Consider the following 18,547-nt stretch of genomic DNA (forward strand, 5'->3'; position numbering starts at 1 on the left):
CACTTTGCATTGGTAGGGAATTAGTGCCATCTGTGTATCTAGCTCTCAAATAAATGGTTAATAACTAAACCATTAGGAAAGGAGCACTGAGGTGGCGCTGTTTTGATTCAGTGTTATTTTCATATTTTTTAGACCCTACATCTTTCTGCTTTTTTCTTCCACCCTTTTGCAATATCCTCTGAGGAATGTAAAATTGCTTTACCAAAAGATTTTAGCAGAGTGGCTGGAGTGATGGGGCAGAAACCATGGCCTGCAGAGCTGGACTCAGCTTTGTGGCTTGAAACTAAAGGAAGTGTTAGCTTTTCTGTAGAGCCAGAAGTAATCAGTAAAATACAGTTGTAGCATTCTCATCATTCCAGTGAGGCATTACACAGCCAGTTCATATCTGAGCAGCAAGCTATACTGTTTTACAAGCTTTTAGAAATTTTGCTAACAGTGTTTGTGTACAGGACGTGTACCTGGTGAATATACTTGGAATGTATCAGTGTGAGCTGCCTTTCCTTTTTCCCCCTCCAAAATATGTATGCAGGCTAAAGCACCTGAACTCCATAATTACCTCCCATTGCTCCCTGGAAATGATGCATCTCAGATCTCCAGTAAGATCTCTGGGGACATCACAACTTCAACTTTGGCTTGTCTGCTAAGACTTCTGGCAACACTATCAATTATTTCAAGAGGTACAGCTCAGGATCCACTGAAACTTGGGAAAAGTTAATTTTACATACACTGAAACAGCCATTGTTAGCTTGGGCTGGATTTGAAGCATCAGCCTGAAGAAGCAGCTTTAACAATTCCCAATTCCCTAACAGCCCTGGGACAAGAAGAAAAAAAAAAGGCACAGATAAAGGAGATAACACAAGGAATCAGCTTGCCTTTCCCTCTGGCACTCCAAGGCATCATTTTTTTGCAGTTCAGAATGCCAAAATCATGTCAGCAGGGGATTTGGGATATCATGCTGAGGGGTGGAACAAGGACAAAAGATTTTCTGGGGTGGTGCCTGGACTGCCTCAAGCACAGGGCCCAGACCCAGATCCAACCCCATCCTATCTAACCCCACAAAACCACGAGACAAAACTCTTCCCTGTGGTAGGGCTTTATTTGCTCCTCCTGGCCTCAAACAGTCAAAGAGGAGAGAAAATGGTTTTGTTTTTAGATGCACATAACGCTTCAGTACCATGCATCAATGTGCATAAATAGAAGGCTAAAGTTTTCATTTTGATGCACGCCAGTAGCTCATGTTTCTCTCATGGCATTGCCTCAAGCATGAATTTTAGCACAGGTGCAGAATAGAATCTTTGCATTTGCATTGGTATTTTAAGCACTATGTGTTCCCTTCAGAATTCTTATTGCATTTTGGATGCATGTCTAAGAAAACCCAGCGTGAACTTGATCTAACCTTTATTTGTACAAGCGGTTTGGACAGTCACTATTTTATTAGCTGTTAAATCATTTAGCCAGTGCATTGCTTCTGCTGTTATATGCTTGAAACAGAAATTACAAGATTCCTGTAAGGGTAAACCAATATTTATTCACTTTTGGTTTACACAGGGGTGGATGGGGATGGCAGAGTTACCACACCTGTAGCTACCAAAAGTGGTTCTGCTGGGTTTGCCTTTCAGGGTGGGAATTTTTGTTTGTCTTAATATTGTGCAAATTAAAGTAGCCTCTATCACTCAGGAAGAATGTGGAATCAGAAAACCCAGTAGACCAACTGGAGAAATTTAAGAAGACTGTTTCTTTTTCTTTATTTTCCAGCTACAGTAGCTCTAATGGCAGTGGTAGAAGCATTAACACGTTGAATCAATAGCCAAATGAAATCTACTGTTCTGGTCCTTTTTTCACTCTTCAGTAGATGAACAGGGAAAAGGAGGAATGGGGAACAAAAAGTTCAAAAAAGAACCCCTCAGAGACCTAAAGGATGAGCTTAAGTTCTCTTGTTCTCATTTTAAAATTAAATTGGTAAGATGATTAATGCAGAGCTGTTTAGTCATGGCAATTTCAGATTTGGCAGAGTCCTTTGTGTACTGTGCACAGATCAGGAAAGCTCTATATCCAGTTTCCAAAATTCTCACTTGAGACATTAACTAAATAACATAGACTCTCTATTGTAGTTTAGCACACACCCTCAAAAGATATGTACTATTAGGGAACAGATCTTTTCCAGGACTGTGGGAATTGCAGCCAGTTACAGCAAGTGCAGAGAGGTCTGGGACAGTTACAGCCCCCTAAAAAACTTCATTTATGGTGGCTCCTGCCTGTGGTGAGGAGCTGCTGCTGAGCACAGGGCTGGGCTCTGCTCAGAGCTCTAAAATGACCCAGAAGTAGAACCTCAAGTTCTGACTGCTGCAGGAGGTTTCAGAGCAAAGACCTGCAAAAAATATGAGCTACCTAGCATCTCCTCAGGCAGGTGGACTCTGGACTACATGTTTAAGTAGAAAAGAACTCCTTTACCCTCATTTCCTCAGTAGAAAAAAAAAAAATCCTAGCTTAGTAGGAGAGATTTGCCAAGTGGTATTGCTGATCTACTTTAAAGCACACTGGATTTATCACAGCCAATTTTCAGTCCAGCCAGATAGTCATACAAAAGATAGTCATGCAGCAACAATATATTTTCTATAAATCCATTTTTTTAATGAAGTTATACCAATTGGTGCCATTGAGTCAAGATTTTCATATGTAATTCAGAAACCTATCCAGGCAGGTCATCCCACACTCTCTTTGTAGCCAATAAAGTGAAAAAGACAAAATCCTCTCATCTGTTTCAGACATTTTACTTTCAGATGTAAAGCATTGCACCCTAGAAAGACTATTGAACATTAAGAAAATGCAAAAAAAAACCCCAAACCCCCATAATTTATAGATTTTTGCATTACATACATCCAAAGAATAACAGAGCTGGGGAAGGGTTTAGAGCACAAGGGTTTTGAGGAGCAGCTGAGGGAGCTGGGGGTGTTTATCCTGGAGAAAAGGAGGCTTAGAGGGCACCTTGTGACTCTCTGCAATTCCCTGAAAGGAGAGTACAGCCAGGTGGGGTTGGTCTTTTCTGCCAGGTAACAAGTGACAGGACAAGAGGAAGCAGCCTCAGGTAGTGCCAGGGGAGGCTTAGATTGGATATCAGGAAAAAAATTATGATTGGAAAAAGCTGTCAAGCCCTGGAGCAGGCTGCCCACAGAAGTGGTGGAGTCACCATCCCTGGAGGTGTTTAAAGATGTGCAGATGGGGTGCTTGGGGACATGGTCTAGTTGGGGACTGGGCAATGCTGGGTTAATGCTTGGACTCAAGGCCCTTTTCAAGTCTAAACACTTCTATGTGTCAACATTTAAGGAAATTTCTGTCTTCCCTGAAAGTTTTAAGTCTGCTGCAGAACTAAACTTCCATTAAAAGTAGAAACCACATCACTTCTTTTAAATGGATGGATTAAGGTTATATAAAAATCACGTTCCTCTCAGAATTATGTCAGTGGAATGCTGTGTTAATTTCCTCAAGTAAAGGGACTCTCTTACAGTAAATATATTCTCAGTCACAGGCTGAGCTGTTCAGGATACTTAAAGTGGAATGGGTATTTTATGAACATTTACTCCTCCTAAATAAAATTATTTTAAAAATAATCAAGCCAAAAAGTTCATTTCAAGCAAGCATAATATGAGAGAAGAACACTACACTGAGCATAAAGGATGTCTGGCTCATCTGAGAAACTTTTAATTTCACCACATATTCTCTTCCAGATGTAAAGACACCTCACCCATGCCACTGTCTGGGATTGTTTTAGCTTCTAGCATTACAAGACTAATTAGCTGTTCATCAGCTGAGATGGATATGTGACACCCTTCAGGATTATATTGCCACTATTGTGGCTTTTAAACAAATTTCTGATATTTGATATTTGTTGGATCTCATCTCTTGATTGCTTAACTTCCTTGTTATAGCCCAAATTGTCTTTACTTACATTACTCCTTCAATAACTCCTCAAGAAATTCTTGACACACCAAACCATCCTTGCACAGTATTTTTGCCCACTACAAGCATTTTATTTCAGCACTTAGTTATTAATTGTTTATGCTGCTATTTATTCTCTAGCTTTTTGTGCATTTGCTTTTGTAAAACTCTGGTAAAACTCTTAAATTTTCAAATAAACTTTTCTTCACGAGGATGGAAAGTTTCCTACTCTTTGTCTAGTACAGAGAGCTGCCCACCTCCTTCTGTTATCAATGCATCTGAGTGCGCATGCTCCAGTGACAAAAAGTGTTGTTTAGTTGGTGCTATTTTCAGCCATCAAAATACTTTGCAAACATTGTCTTTGGACACTGCAAGGATCAGATTTTGAAGTATCATTAGTGCCTTTAACTACAAGAAACACCAAGGAAAATAGATGACACAAAGCTTCTGAATGAGCACAAGGTTGTGATTAGAACACACTTCTCTCTGTCTTCAGGCTGTTTGAATCTCTTCTTTCCCTGACAAGCTGTGCTTTGGTGACACACATCAGACATAGTAATGCATTTTGAAAATATGTGGGTACTGAGAACACGTTGGTGTAGAATGGGGCTGTGTAGAAAAGCTTTTATGTGTCTCGTCAGGGAGAGAAGAACATCATCTGCTCTTCCCTCCATCTTCCCGTGCCTCCTCCATCCCACATTCTTTTCAGCATCCCTCACAGCTCAGTATTCTCTGAGGAGTGACTTGTGTTTAGTCCCTGCAAGTACATCAGATGTAGACTTGTGGGAGTCATGGAATATAATTTTTTGTAATCTGTCACTATTAGGCAATAGAACAGTGGCTTTTTGGCTTAGATAAAGTCCACTTTCCACATAGTGAAAAACTTCAAGCCTTTGCAATTAAATGTATTTTATTTGATTGTGCCGTTTGTAGCTTTACCTGCTTCTTCCCCATAACTAAACACTACCTGATAAATAGTCTGGTTATAGGCAGGAGATCAGACCAAGGTCTGCAGTGTTTCACTACAAAGCTATAGGAAAAACTTCCAGATCATCCTCTGGTATGGCAGCTTGGAGTGGTGTTTTTAACACTGACTTTGTTTTTGAAAACACCTACTCTAAAGAAAAATCAGGGATGAAATTGTTTGTACAATCAGAATCTCTTCACTTTACAGTATTTCTATTATATTCAAATTCTTGTTTGCTTTGGCTCTTACACATATTAAATGCATAAAAGCTTTGTAAGTCTGAGTACTGTGTCCAACTTAATTATGTTTGTTCTGCCTTTTTTATTTATGACTTTAATCCAAAAGAGTGGATTTGGCAACCAAACCCTTGTCAGGGTTTGTCTTGCTGTTGTAACCACAATCACCAACCTGCATGGGGCACATTTTGGGCTTTCTATGAGTCTCAGGAAAGTTTGGAGGTTTTAGTTGAGTGAGATTCATGCTTTTATCCTTAAATATGACCTTACAGAATGCTGCCCAACATGACCAGAGCTCTTGGGTTTCTTTCAATGCCAAGAGGAAATAACATATTCTCACAAAAAAAAAGAAAAAAAAATTACAGCTTAGGAGATGGAATTGTTTGATCTCAGTCACTGTTTGAATTTCCATAAAGATTATGTCAAAGAGATGGCTAAAAGGAGGAAAATCAGGTTGCACTGGTCAATGGAGTTGTTGGTGTGATGCAGGTGTGGAAGAAGTTAATGACATCAGAAAACACTTTAGGCAAGATAATTTTGTAAGAGAAAAAAACTGTTTTAAAAGATTTCACTGAAATAGTATTTGGACTACTTTTCTGGTAATTTACATTCTGAAAAAAGCAATGTTAGAATGGGTACAGAGGAAGAACAGAAAAATTATTAAAGGAATGGACAAGTTACAAGAGCTTGGACAGTTTTGTCATGTCAAATTTGAGAGGGGGCAAACAGGAAAATAGGATCTGTTCCAAAGACATCAGTAAAAATTCAAGTAAATATGAACTCATAATACAGCAGATAGAACTGGAAGCTGGGCAAAGAAAATAAATTTCTTTCATGTTTATCAGCATGAAACTCTGGATCAATCTTGCAGACAAAGCAGCTGAGATGAGGAACTCACTTTTAAAACATGGCTCAATCACGTTCTGCAGGGATTTATAAACCTAAGAATTGCTTCAGACTGAAAAACAAAGTCTGTACTACAGGTTCTTGAGTTATTGTTGCAGCAGTACAGCCAAAACAATTATTATTAAAAAAAAAGTTACACCTCTATTGTATTAAGCCTCTGCATCAGAATTGTTTTGTTTACCTGCCAAGAGAAAGTTCTTTCTACCTTTGACACATTATTTGTTTTCCAAGTTTTCTTTCCCCCTGCCCCAAATCCTATGAGATGAAGTCTAGAGTGTCTTTCAGCATTCAGCTTTACTGCCCCAAGGTAGGCCCCATTGACTGGCTGCAGCTCAAAACAGGCTGTGAGGAGCATGTGCCAGCTTCCCTGCCAAAATTCGTTTCCAGGTCTAGGGGCAGCAATTCCCCTGCACTTCCCTCAGGCTAAGCCAAATCATTTCAGCACCAGCTGAGAAAAGCAAAAAGCCGAGCCAAAAAAAATTAATAATTTAAAAAAGAAATTGAAAAAAAAGCAGTTCACTACGAGAGAGAATCTTTTGGAGCTCTGGACAACTCCTGCATCATATCACCTGCTACTGCCAGTACTTAGGCTTCTACAATATTTTGTTTGTCCATGGCTTCTGCCATTTCACCACATGTGGCCTGTCTTGCTAACAGCATTATCAAGCAATTTGCTCCTGGACTGGTTGCAAATATGCAAAGTAGATGTTTTACAGACCTTCTAAATCAGACACCTGTGGTCAAACAGCCTGTGCATGCAGGAGGCTGGCACAGGTTTCCAAACCATTAATAGCATCTAAAAGAAACTTAATCCTGTAAAACAAGCAATTGTAGATGTGGAATGTATGTTCATGTAAGTGCTCTGAAACAGCAGTTGAGCTCTTCTGAAGTTGATAGTATTCACATCAGGCCAGGAGCACTTTTCAAGCTCTGTTTGAAACTAATTGGCAGCACGCCCTATATAACTTACTCTAAGAATTAGGTTGCTGAAACACGGTAATAAGCATCAATTTCCTAATACCCTTCCAGCTCAGCATCTAATTTTAACACCTCCCCCTTGACCAGCAGCTCTGGCTGCCAATAAATTCCTGAGACCTTTTCCTACTTATGAAAATGCATTCAAGTACTCACTGCACAGAGAGCTCAGCAAGCTTCTTCCCCTCCATCCATGGCTCTGACTGGCCTTGGCCTCGCCCCAGCTTCACTTTGAAACTTCTCCTTCCTCAGGTGGCCTCCAAAAACCACCTGGCCCCAGCCAGTCCCATGACCTCCCCTCCCAGCCCACTCCATGACCTTTCTGTGCCCTTACCCACAGGGCCCAGTTGGATTCAGCTGGGGCTGATCTGCCCCCACCACCCTCCTTACCTGAGTCAACCATGTAGGGAATGCACTCAGCAGACAATTTTATCATGCTGTTAATAATTGGAATTGTTTTAAGTGAACAAAACATGCTGCAAAATGAGTAGGCAGTAATGGTAACTATTATCACTTGCACTATTCATGTGCAGTGACAAGGCAGTATGACCTAACTGCAGCTTTCCTGTAGTTCAGCTATTATAGACATCACAGCTGTGATTTCCAAGAATGGTCTTGGCAGTTTGGACATGCTGCTGCCAAAAATAATAAGTGAATTGCAAGTTCAGTGTCACAGCCAGCTTTAAACATTAATTCATCCTCTGATTTTGTTTACTAAGATCTAAGATCTCTGCTTCTACTTTCATGTAATCACAGTCTTCACTAAAAGAGGATCTTGGGGATGTATGCAGGAGCATTCCTTCTCAAATAGGAATAGATCAAAAATTAAATCATTCTACCATATAAATGAAGGAGCAAATTCTACATAAAAGCAGAATTAGTTTGCTGATTGAAAGCAAACAAAGAAAACAAAAGAAAACAGCTAAATCCCTTATTTTATAATGGGTGTTCATTACAGCTTTCAAAAGTGTGATCTCCTCTAGCCACACATTATGGTTTAAAAAACGTGATGAAACTCCCCAGGTGTGGGAGTAACAATATAGACTGTGAAGGAAAACAATATATAAACAGATACAAATCAAAACATAGAAAGGCAATCTATTTAATCATTTACATAGGGCTGCAGTACCTTATGATTTCTCCCAAATATCATTCACTGTAATATCAGAGATTAGTTTTCTCCATAGAATAGTACTTTTAGAGGCAATCATCTACCAATTAGTATTAATTAAGATCATAGAAGATGAAGTATTGTATAGGAAGCAAGTCTCTAGGGTGAGAAACATTAAAGCATCTGTCTGCTTAATGGCTTGAATCCTGTCTGAGCACTCAAGCCCACCCTTCTATCAGCATCCACACAGGCACTCTCTTGCATCCTGCACTCAACCTGGTTCTTTTCCTGCTTCCCAGGAGTTTAGAAATGGAGACTGAAACACTCATTTCAGACATGACACTGCAAGAATTTGGAACGTGTTGCACAATGGATCTCCTATTTCCAAGTGTTGCAGTTTACTTTTAAATTCAAGATGGAAAAATATGTTCAAGCTAGGGAATCTGTGGGAAGTTGTGAGCTAGGTACATCTATTGATAGGTTCTTCTGGTCAGAAATGTTCTTTCCCCTTCCAGCAGCCCCATCCTGGAGATCAGCGTGGTCCCTGGACAATGCAAGTGTGTCCTTGGTGCACTTGTTATCAGGAGAAAAAAAAAGGAGAAAAACTGGAAAAAGAAACCAGAAAACCTACAGGTCATAACTGATGATAACAACAGGGAAGGAGATTAAACAGGATTTTTGGTAGGGGAATTTGGGCCACCATCAGCCCTGGAGATAACATCCAGTAAGCAACAAAGAGCTGACAACAAATGTCACAGCCCTGAGCCAGGGCAGCCAGGCCCCTCGAAGGGAGAGGTGACAGAGGGTGCTGATGCCCTCAGTGTGGAGAGAGAGGTCGGGGAGAGGAGAGCAAGGTTCAGGAAAAAGGCACTTCTCATTTATACATCTACTGGAGGAATGGGGTGAAAAGATAGATCAGTTTATTTGTAGAAGATTCTAGTGTCAAACCCTCTAATTTGGAAGGAGAACATCAGCCAGCAGGTAGGACTGCATGCTGGGCAGAAAGCAAGGAGGAAGATGAAAGGGAAAAATAACAAAAAGAAGCAGCAGCTAATGGAATCAATTTCTGAAAACGAGCCTAAAGAGTTAGAGATGCATGTCCCTGCCATGCAGAGGTCTAAATGTGTGTAGGAGGAGAGTGGGGGGTGGGAGTTCATGCAGGCAGAATCTTTCAGTACTGACTCTGTCTGTTGTCTAAAGTTGTTGAAACCCCCTCCTAAAGAAAGCATACTTTTACTATTCTAACAATTTCTTCACTTCAAACACTGAATAAAAGAAATTCAGAAGAAACTTTTTAAAATCATGATGGAAGAAAACACACAATTAAAGGTGACTGTTAAGAGCAGGTATCACCTGAGCTTATTTTTGTTTTCTAAATCCAAGAAACTGTGTGAAATCAGAGTATAAAAGAGAGAAAGAGCTCGTTGCTAGAAGGTCATTTAAACAAGAAGCTTCTTAAGAGATGTATACATAAAGTGTATTATGTAATCCCAGTCACTCAGCAGGGTGTCAGAGACCTACTCTCTTAACAGACTGTACCAATACCTGAAACACTGCAAAACACTTATTTATGCTTTTGTATTTTATAGTGATCACAAAGAAAAGCCTTCCCTGGTTTCTAAGTGTTAGGAAACAAATCCTACTCAGTTTTGTGAGGCGATCTCTCCCGCAGATGCTGTTGTGAACCCACAGAGCAGAGTCACAAATTCTGAGCCTTATTTGCAGCCATGTAATCTCACTGCTCCCTGAAGAGAAAACAACACATGCAATGGAGATCAAAAACACTTAATGGCAGAGACCCAGATCCCTAGAGACAAACTAACAGCAGAATAAATGCTCTGAGTCATGAAATAGCCAAAAGGACAACTACTGACATGAGGTAAAGCTGAAGTTTGACAGAGTTTGGGCTTTTTGGCATTAGCAAAGAGGTTAAACAGTCAAAAGAAATCTTGTTAAACACCTGTTCCTTGCATTTCCTGCTGTTACATCCAAATGTTATTTAAATTCTGTTCTTTAATTAGTTTTCAGGTTACAATATCGTGTCACCCTCACAGACAGTATCCTGCTTCTCCTTTTATTCAGCCCTTTTATTGAGATCTGGAGACTCTTGGTGTCTCAGTCCTTCACTCATATGCAAACATATACATAGATATAAATACATCTAATACCCTGTTATGCATTTTCTTCATGATTTTCAGTAGCTGATACTTTTTTAACGTGCTATTCCTGCGCTTGAGAATGATGAAGACCAATATCCAGAAATTTTAAGACGCACAATGTAAAAATATTTACTTTAAATGCTCTGAACAAAAGCACTCTTAAAAAAAAATCAGCTGTGTTCTGTTTTCTGCTAACCAGCAGGAGAAAAAGAGGTGAAAAAGGTGCAGTGATCTCTGGATGCTGAAATTGGCCAGGTCACTTAATCAGGCATCAAATCATTTAGTGTGAACATAAAGGAGAGCTGTAGCTTTCAGTTTTTCCTTCAGTTTTTAAGAGGGCATGGGTTAAGTCAGGGTGTACCCAGAAGATGAGGAGGACAGGGATGAAGAGAGAAGCCTTTGGAAATTGCTTTTGGCTTTTGCCTCTTCCCTCCCCTTTCCTTCTTCCACTTATGTTTGTTCTCACTCTGAGCAGCCTCCCTTGAAACTCCACTCCTGCTGTCAGCATCCAGCATTCACCCTCCTTGGACCTACTGTTCTCTCAAACTTTCTGATACATCTGGAGCCACCTGCTCTATTTTATCATCAATCCTTCCCTTAACCTGCCAAGCAAATATGTTAGGAAGGAAAAATAAACATAATTATTGAATTCTCATTGCCAAGCTCCTTAAATATAGTCTTTGCCTGAAATGCAGCCTTCACCCAGAGTTCAGCAACACCTTCCTCATTCAAGAGCATCCATATGCTAGTGGGTTTTGTCAGCAGAAGTCCTCAAGGTCCTGCACCAACCAGCAGTAAATCTTAGTCTTCAGATCAGCATCAGCTGTAGGCATTCACTATGTAGGCCTTACAAATTGTATGCTCCCACATATTCCATTTGGCTGCCCCAGAAGTGCAGTCTCTGTGTGCAGGGAGTCACTCTCCTCCTTCCTATTTCTCCTAAAACAGCCAGAGCATCAAATCTGACCTTTCTCCTGCTTCTACCATTGTCCTTCCCTCTGACCCCCCTTCCCAAATCTTGGCCAGACCAGACCCCCATCCTTGGCATCAAAGATTTCAACTGTGGCTCCACCACTGGCACACCTTGAGCACGTTCTGTCTCAGCTGTTACCGTCCCCACTATAAACCAGGTATTAGCCACTGCAGAGACCTTTCCCACAGCAGAAATCCTATCTGCTCAACTGGCCACCTGGGTCCTGTGGTATTTAGGAGTAAATCTAATTGCTTAGGCTCTTTGAGCACAAATCATAAACCCAAAAGCAGCATTAACCATATCCATGCAGACCGCAGCTAGTTACGAGCCATTTGCCACATCTCCAGCCTTGCTCATCCAAACTTTTCCTTCTGTGGAATCCTCCAGACCCTGAAGATTATGCTTAAGCTTAGGGCTAGCAAAACCCCCTCTTCTTGCCAGCACTGTTCCATTGCTGTGCCCTCTTTCCTGTGTCTCTTGCCCTGGCAAAGTAGCTTGAGAACAAGCCCAGTAAGGCAGAAGAGAATCTTGGCTCAAGTCGCTCCTTCCCAGGCAAAGAAGAGCAGCCATGGGTGCATTTTTCCAAGCCTACTTCGTGTTCCAGCCCCTACAAGCAGATCAAATACTGCCAGAGATGGAGATGGCAGCAGTTGCTAGGAGCAGTTCTGAGGCAGTCACAGTCTCCACAGGAGCCACCCTGGGGCAAGTGCCAGACCTCCTTTGCATCACATGAAGTGAGATACAACAGCGACTATCAGCTGACACATCTCTGTAAACACACAGCCAGGTGTTCTCTTGAGTCTTGACAGGTGCCACATTGGCTAAGAGGGGCTTCAAACAACCCTGGGATCTTTCCTGTTTCAGTCTCCTCACTTGGAAGATTTGATATTTTAAGACTATTTTCCTCCCAGTTAGCTGAGCTTGCAGCTCTGCCTTAACTTTCCAGTCAGGATAATGAGACGTTTGGTTAGACCTCACCACTTCTGGCTGAGGTTGTACCTTGATTCCAGCATTGGAAACTATTTTAAGAGGTGGGAGAAGGATTTTTAGGACAGGGAAGCATTACTCATGATTGAAAAGTAAGCAGTTCTGTCTTCAGAAGCCAAGGGGGAGGATATGAGCCTGAGGTTTAGGACAGGAAATAATGAGATGAAACACTTATCTGCCTTTTCATTATATATCTATCTTCCTTGAAGATGTTTTTTTCACTCAGGGAATCTGAATATGGAACTCTGAGATGTTCTGCACATTTCCTACTTTACCTCACAGTTTTTATCTGAATTTTTGCAACACCAAATCTTGGCTTCAAATTCTTGAACTGTCCGTAAACAATAGTGGAAAATTTATGGTGGTGCAAGCACAATAGAGTTCTCATAAGAATATAAAAGAAAATATTCTATTACTCCCCAAAAAAATGCTCTGTGTGCACTTCAATATTTTCAATATAAAACTGATTATCTAATCTTCTGCATGAACACTGTGTACTTAAAATCAATAGCACTTTTCCATTTTAAAACATTTTGATTTTGAAGACTGATCTTTCTTCTACCTGTACATTCCTGTCATTTGCAATGTAAAGGGACGCTGAGGACAATGAAAAATTTGTTTTCTGTTTGCTGGCATGGAGTGAAAGATCCAGTTTCAAGTATGGTTAGTTACAGCAGCTTTGCCTACCTTTATCCACTCCACTGCACACCTCATCCCAGCCTCTTGTCCTTCTCTGACCTCTCCTTGCTTACTCTCTGTTCTTGCCCCTGGCATGGGGGTTGGAACTTGATGAATTTGAGGAACCCAAGCCATTCTAGGATTCTACTCAATGTCCTATTCATTAGTAGGACAGGCAGGAAATGTCATGCCATTGGTATTTGTCTGCTTTGAAGAACACTTACCACTCCTTGACAGATTGTGTGGATTTTTCTATTAAGAAAGGAACAGATTTGCTCGCTTCTTTTAAAAAGCACTTTCACCTATTGTTGCTACCTACAGCTTCTTCAAGGCAGGTACTTAAATACTAAGAAGTTTTAGGTCCTAAAAGTTTCTAACAAGCTGAAAGCACTTCTGCAGGTCTTTTACTCAGATCCGTATCTGCCCCGCTCCCTTCCCTTCCCTTTCCCTATTGTTAGATGCTTGGTTTCTCAGAAGTGCTATACATGGTGAATAGATGAGCTGTATCTTGAAAATTCCCAACTTTTCTGTACATCTTCTCCAGAGAACTGGCAAGCCTAAAAAGTTTAGCTGCAAGTACGTCAGCGTGAACCAAAGAGGCACACATTGAAGGCAGTGACTCACTAGCTCGCGATGGAGTGGCTTTGTGCACTCAGCTTTTTCCCACATTAAACAGTTCTAGGAGAAAAAGTTGGGGGGCTGGAGGCTATTTTGGGGTTTCTGCTTATGTGTAGACTTCTGCTCCATTTTTGCCTCTGGTTTTGTACAAAATGAAGTGAACCTAGTAAGCCTTTCCCACAAAAAAACATGTTCAATAAACTCCTTAGTCTATCATCCATTTTTTCTAGGAATTTGCCAATATAACCTCAAGTGTGCAAGACACCCCCACCAACTCCACAAAGGAAAAAAGAAAATTTCTGTAGAGAGAGTGGTCTGACAAATGTGTGCATTTATATAAGCCTGCAGAAACTGGATGAGGTACAAGTGACCATCCTTAACATTGAAAACTTATCTGGTTTCTGATCCATAGTGAAAGAGAGCACTGACAAATTTCAAATCTTTGCACACAGAATGGACAACAGATAGTGCAGCTATCTCAGCAACTGGAGCAAATGAAAAATAAAGTGGTTTCACTCACAGCAAAAGTCAAGTCATTAAGAATTTGCAGCCTGTAGCTGGAGAGGGGTGAATGAATGTTTTTGTCTCAGAATAAATAATAGCAGCAATGGTCTGTGACTTACACTGGAATACAGTAATTACCATGCTGGATCATAGGGTACCTCACCTTTAATCAAAAACAGGCAGAACACTAAACTGGCCACCCTGGGCTGGAAAAGGACGAGGAAGAGAAGGGTATTTTCTACATTTGGTACTAGAAACTGAACTCTGTGGGTTTTGAGCCATAGCACATAATTTTAAAGCTAAACCCTACTGTGAAGCATGGGCATTTTTAATGCATAGAAAGATACAGTTTAGTACTCAATTTGGCAAAAGATTTTGGAGGTCTTTTCCCTGAAAATGTAGAAAAATCTAGACATCTTTACCTAAGTCAGTGGTCTCTCTACTTGATAAATTTTTTTATTCCAAATGTAAAAGAAAGCTGGCTATTTCTCTCTCCACTGTCTTTTAAAGAGAAATGCAATTACTTTTGAGCAACTTTCAGGTACAAAGCAAAAATAAAGAGTGCATAGCATTTTCAAAATTCCCTTATTTCTATGGCATTAAAAATTTATTTCTTCATAAAAGAAGTCCTACTTTTTCCTCATTTAATTACAAACCTCTCTACAATGTTCTCAAATACATCAACAGAAAACACTCTACGTGCAGAAAGTTAGAAGTGATTTATAACTACATATTAAAATGATTGCTTGAGATGTAATCTCAGCCAGGCTGCCAGTGAATTTTCCTAAACAGATCCAGCTTCTGGATATGGCTTAAAGATTGGAGTGCTAAAACAAAATGTAATTTAGCAGAATGGAGAGCAATTCTTTGACTGCACATCACCATTAAACACATCTGTTTCAAAAGGTACCTCTGCCAGCAGCATCCTTTGGAGCTGCATTCACCAGGGCCTCACAAACAAATACTGTGAAAAAGTTGAGATTCTTAAACTGAATTTAGTTGAAAGCCGCAGTGAAGGATAATATAAACATTTATGTTAGCTCTACAGACCTCCTCTGGAAGAAAAATATAAACAAGTACCTTTAGTGGTCCCCTGCTGTATATCCATCACCATTTCTGTGTTTCACAGCTCTTCCCCAAAAACTCTTCCAGCAGCAGCACCTGCATCAGGAAGAAGGGAGTTAGTCCCAACATGTTCCTGTAAGCCACCATTATATCCAGAACCCCAAACTGTGAGTAAAGATGAACCAACACCAAAGTTGTCTGTCTCCAAAGGGTTGGCAAGCCATTGATAAAGCTTATGGCAAGATTTCCTTTCATTTTCCAAGAACTTTGTCTCCTTTAAATCTTGCATCACCAATAGCTATACTTTAAAAGAGAGTCACTGTTTCAGGAAAGTTTGAGCCATATGATAACTTTGCTAAAAGAATGTTACACAGGACTGAAGGGCTGCCTGCTCTAGAGACATGACCTTTTGGGGTGTAAGACATTTGTCTGTGAAACAGGCAGCACACAGCCTGCTGTACCAGTCCAGAAACAACATGCACCTTTTTTAATCCCATTATTTATTTCTCCATCTGTTAATCCCTGTTTTTCCTCACTAGAAGTGCTCCAATTGAGTGATTAAGTGACAAGAAAATGAGCCCATTTTAGCAACAGAGATTTTGCAGAAAGATACTGGTGTACATCATAAACTTAGATGACCAAGAACCAGCAGGTTACATCAAGAAGTCTATTAATGCAGCTAAAAATGCTATTTACCTTTAATTGTGAGCAGACTGAGGTATTTCATTATTTCCTTAAATAAGTCACAGATTGTTCTCCAAATCACTTTGTAAAAGACATTTTTATTGCCAAAACAAGAGCCCAAAATTTGTTATGGGAGCGACAGAGATGTGGAATTGTGGTTATAACTATGTTGGCAGAGAAGGAGGTAGGTTTTACTGCATATTTCTTTATTAATCAAAATAAACATACTTTCTCCTTGAAAGTGAAGTTCAGGCTTTATTTTTAGTCTTAATCCAGAAATCATCCTTTTCAGATTCCTAATCTGTCAAAGCTTGACAGACAAGTCCTGAAAATTGTGACAAAACTCTGTGGTTTACAAGTCTGAAGATAATTCATATCACTCTGGCTCATCTTTACCACTTTTTGGAACTCTTGAGTAACTTTTGACCTTGTTGCAAGGCCTGAAGAATGTAGCATTGTTTATTGTTTTTTAAAGCAGATGAAGGGGCATCTTCATTAAATTTCTTCTACTTATGTGACTCACTGAGGAACGATCCATACAGAAGAGTGTAAAGCAACTCTGACTACTTGGCCCTCCTTCTTGTGTCTTATCTCCTCAGACTTCAACCTTTCAAAGAGTGCTAGAGCTAGAGTAAAATGTCCTTCCAAGTAGTTCACAGCCCTAGATGGGAACTTACAGGTTCTTTATGATCCAACATCCATTTCCACAAGAAGAAGTTCTCTCAGTCATGGTTAATCAATGCCTGGGAGCCTAAATGGTTATAAATATTGTATCCATTACTTGGATTTATGTTTCATAATTGATTCATCCTGAAGTAAAAGCGAGGGGAACACACACTGGTGTAAATCTGTTGTAATTCCACTTAAGTTATGTAATTCCTTAACCTTATTAGCCAAACTGGTACTGGTTTGACATTAAGCAGTGGCAATGCTCACAGATGGTGAGGACTTGCTTAGCCACTGCTACTTTCACACTTGTGTGGTGCGTGTGAGGATACAGTGACTCAGTTTACAGTTTAATACAAACAAAAAAAAAAATCTGTTGGGGAGAAAGAAACAATCCCACAAGTGTAATCTGGCTTTTTTTTCCCCTTTGAGTTAAAAGTGATTCTTCTTTGCAACTTCACCCTGCCTTGTGCATTATGAGCCAACCAACTTTATGTAGTCCTCATGGCAGAAATGGGTCTTTAGGAGCAGTGCAGAAATCAGTCTTTCATCCTGTTCAACAACCAACAATTTTCCCTTGCCATAAGATGAGGGCAGATGTGGGAGGCAGGCACAGAACATCCACAGCCTAATCAAGACAGGTCAGGCAATCTCATCTTTGTGCTTCTCCTGCCCAGCTCTCCTTTAAATCCTCATCTGCAATTAGTGATGACATGTTTCTAATCCTCTTCATACAAGCCATCAGAGGACTGTAGCTTCATATGGGAAATGGCAGGGGAAGAAAAATACAGAACAAGAATCCTTCCTTCTTACAAAAGCGTTCAATAGCAAAGAAGGAGGAACTAAAAATAAAAAACAGACAGACTGCAAGGGAAGTTTGTTTAGAACTAAATAACTCCACAAAAACAACTGGGCTTTTACCCAGCTTATTGCTGTTCCTTTGTGGGATTGAGATCTTGTTTAAGGGTGCAGTTTATGCCTGCAAAATTTCATACTGAAGTAGTTGCACTGGTGAGTAGATATTATCCTCTTCAGGTAATAAAAGAAATAATGATAACAATCAGATTTGTTTCTAGAATTGAACAGTAGCTTAAAAACTGTCAATTAGGATTACTCACAAAACCAACCATCCTACATATTTAACTCTTTGGTTTGCTGCCACTTTCTAGATTGCAAAAGTTTCTTTTTTATTTTATGGCAATGGAAACTGGAAAGGGACAGTTTATTTATACACAGATGATGTCATATAATGCTTCATCCTCAGCAATATTTATCATACTCAGATAAATGTTATTATTATCATCACCACCATCATTCCTATACAGAGGAAATATATTTTGAACACATTTCTCTTTTTTTCCTCTTGTGGCAGAGAGTTTTTGACATTTGAGCATTGACTCTTTCTTCTTATTTTATGCATTTGCCCTCTGGCCATTGTCAACCCCTGCAGTCTGAATAATGAATTCCTCTTTATTGCACTGTCAGGGTGCTGTCATTATTGCAGACCTCTCCTCCTCTGGAAGGCTGTTTTGTAAGTTATTTCTGAAAAGATATACTACATATGTGTTTGGGATTTATAGGACTGTACTGATCCATCATTTTCTGGAACATCAGATGCAGCCACTGTAAATTTAAAGAAAAAGAGAATTCTCACCCAGCTATGGATGTCAAGCTATTCTAGGGAGTATTATCTGCTTCTAACTCCTTGCTACTTTTGTACAGGAAACACAAACTCAGCTCATGATCACAGAGAGATTTCTGTTTGCCGTTGCAGTAAGATTGTAATTTTCTTTATGCCACCTTCACTTCCTGCTGCCTTTTGAGAAGACAAAAACTTGTGTGTGATCTTGAACTTAGATCTTCTGCATGATAGGAAATGATGCTGCCAGCTGAGCCTTTAAAACAGCTGTTACATTCATGGAAAGCTGTTTTTCTTCCATAATTGTCCTAGGAAAAGGTACCATTTCAAAAAGTCCTATTTAGCATCCTCTACACGGGAAGAAACTCACTTTTATTCTTCTCATGGAATTATTGCAGATGCTATTTTTAACCACAAGAAAAGCTTTCCTTCCACACATTTCA

The 18,547-nt window shown here is 40.0% G+C and overlaps 1 protein-coding gene and 1 long non-coding RNA gene across 2 annotated transcripts in view; one reads left to right on the forward strand and one right to left on the reverse strand.

Annotated features, from left to right (window-relative positions):
* LOC135454733 (uncharacterized) overlaps positions 1 to 7,298 on the reverse strand; it is a 34,150-nt gene extending 26,852 nt beyond the window's left edge. Inside the window, exon 1 of the long non-coding RNA XR_010442188.1 lies at positions 7,177 to 7,298. This is a non-coding gene — a long non-coding RNA (uncharacterized LOC135454733). The remainder of the gene's footprint in view (positions 1 to 7,176) is intronic.
* HTR1F (5-hydroxytryptamine receptor 1F) overlaps positions 1 to 18,547 on the forward strand; it is a 106,205-nt gene that overhangs the window by 27,015 nt on the left and 60,643 nt on the right. The window lies entirely within an intron of this gene.

The sequence above is a fragment of the Zonotrichia leucophrys genome, chromosome 1 (genome assembly GCF_028769735.1).
Source record: "Zonotrichia leucophrys gambelii isolate GWCS_2022_RI chromosome 1, RI_Zleu_2.0, whole genome shotgun sequence".
NCBI lineage: Eukaryota > Metazoa > Chordata > Aves > Passeriformes > Passerellidae > Zonotrichia > Zonotrichia leucophrys.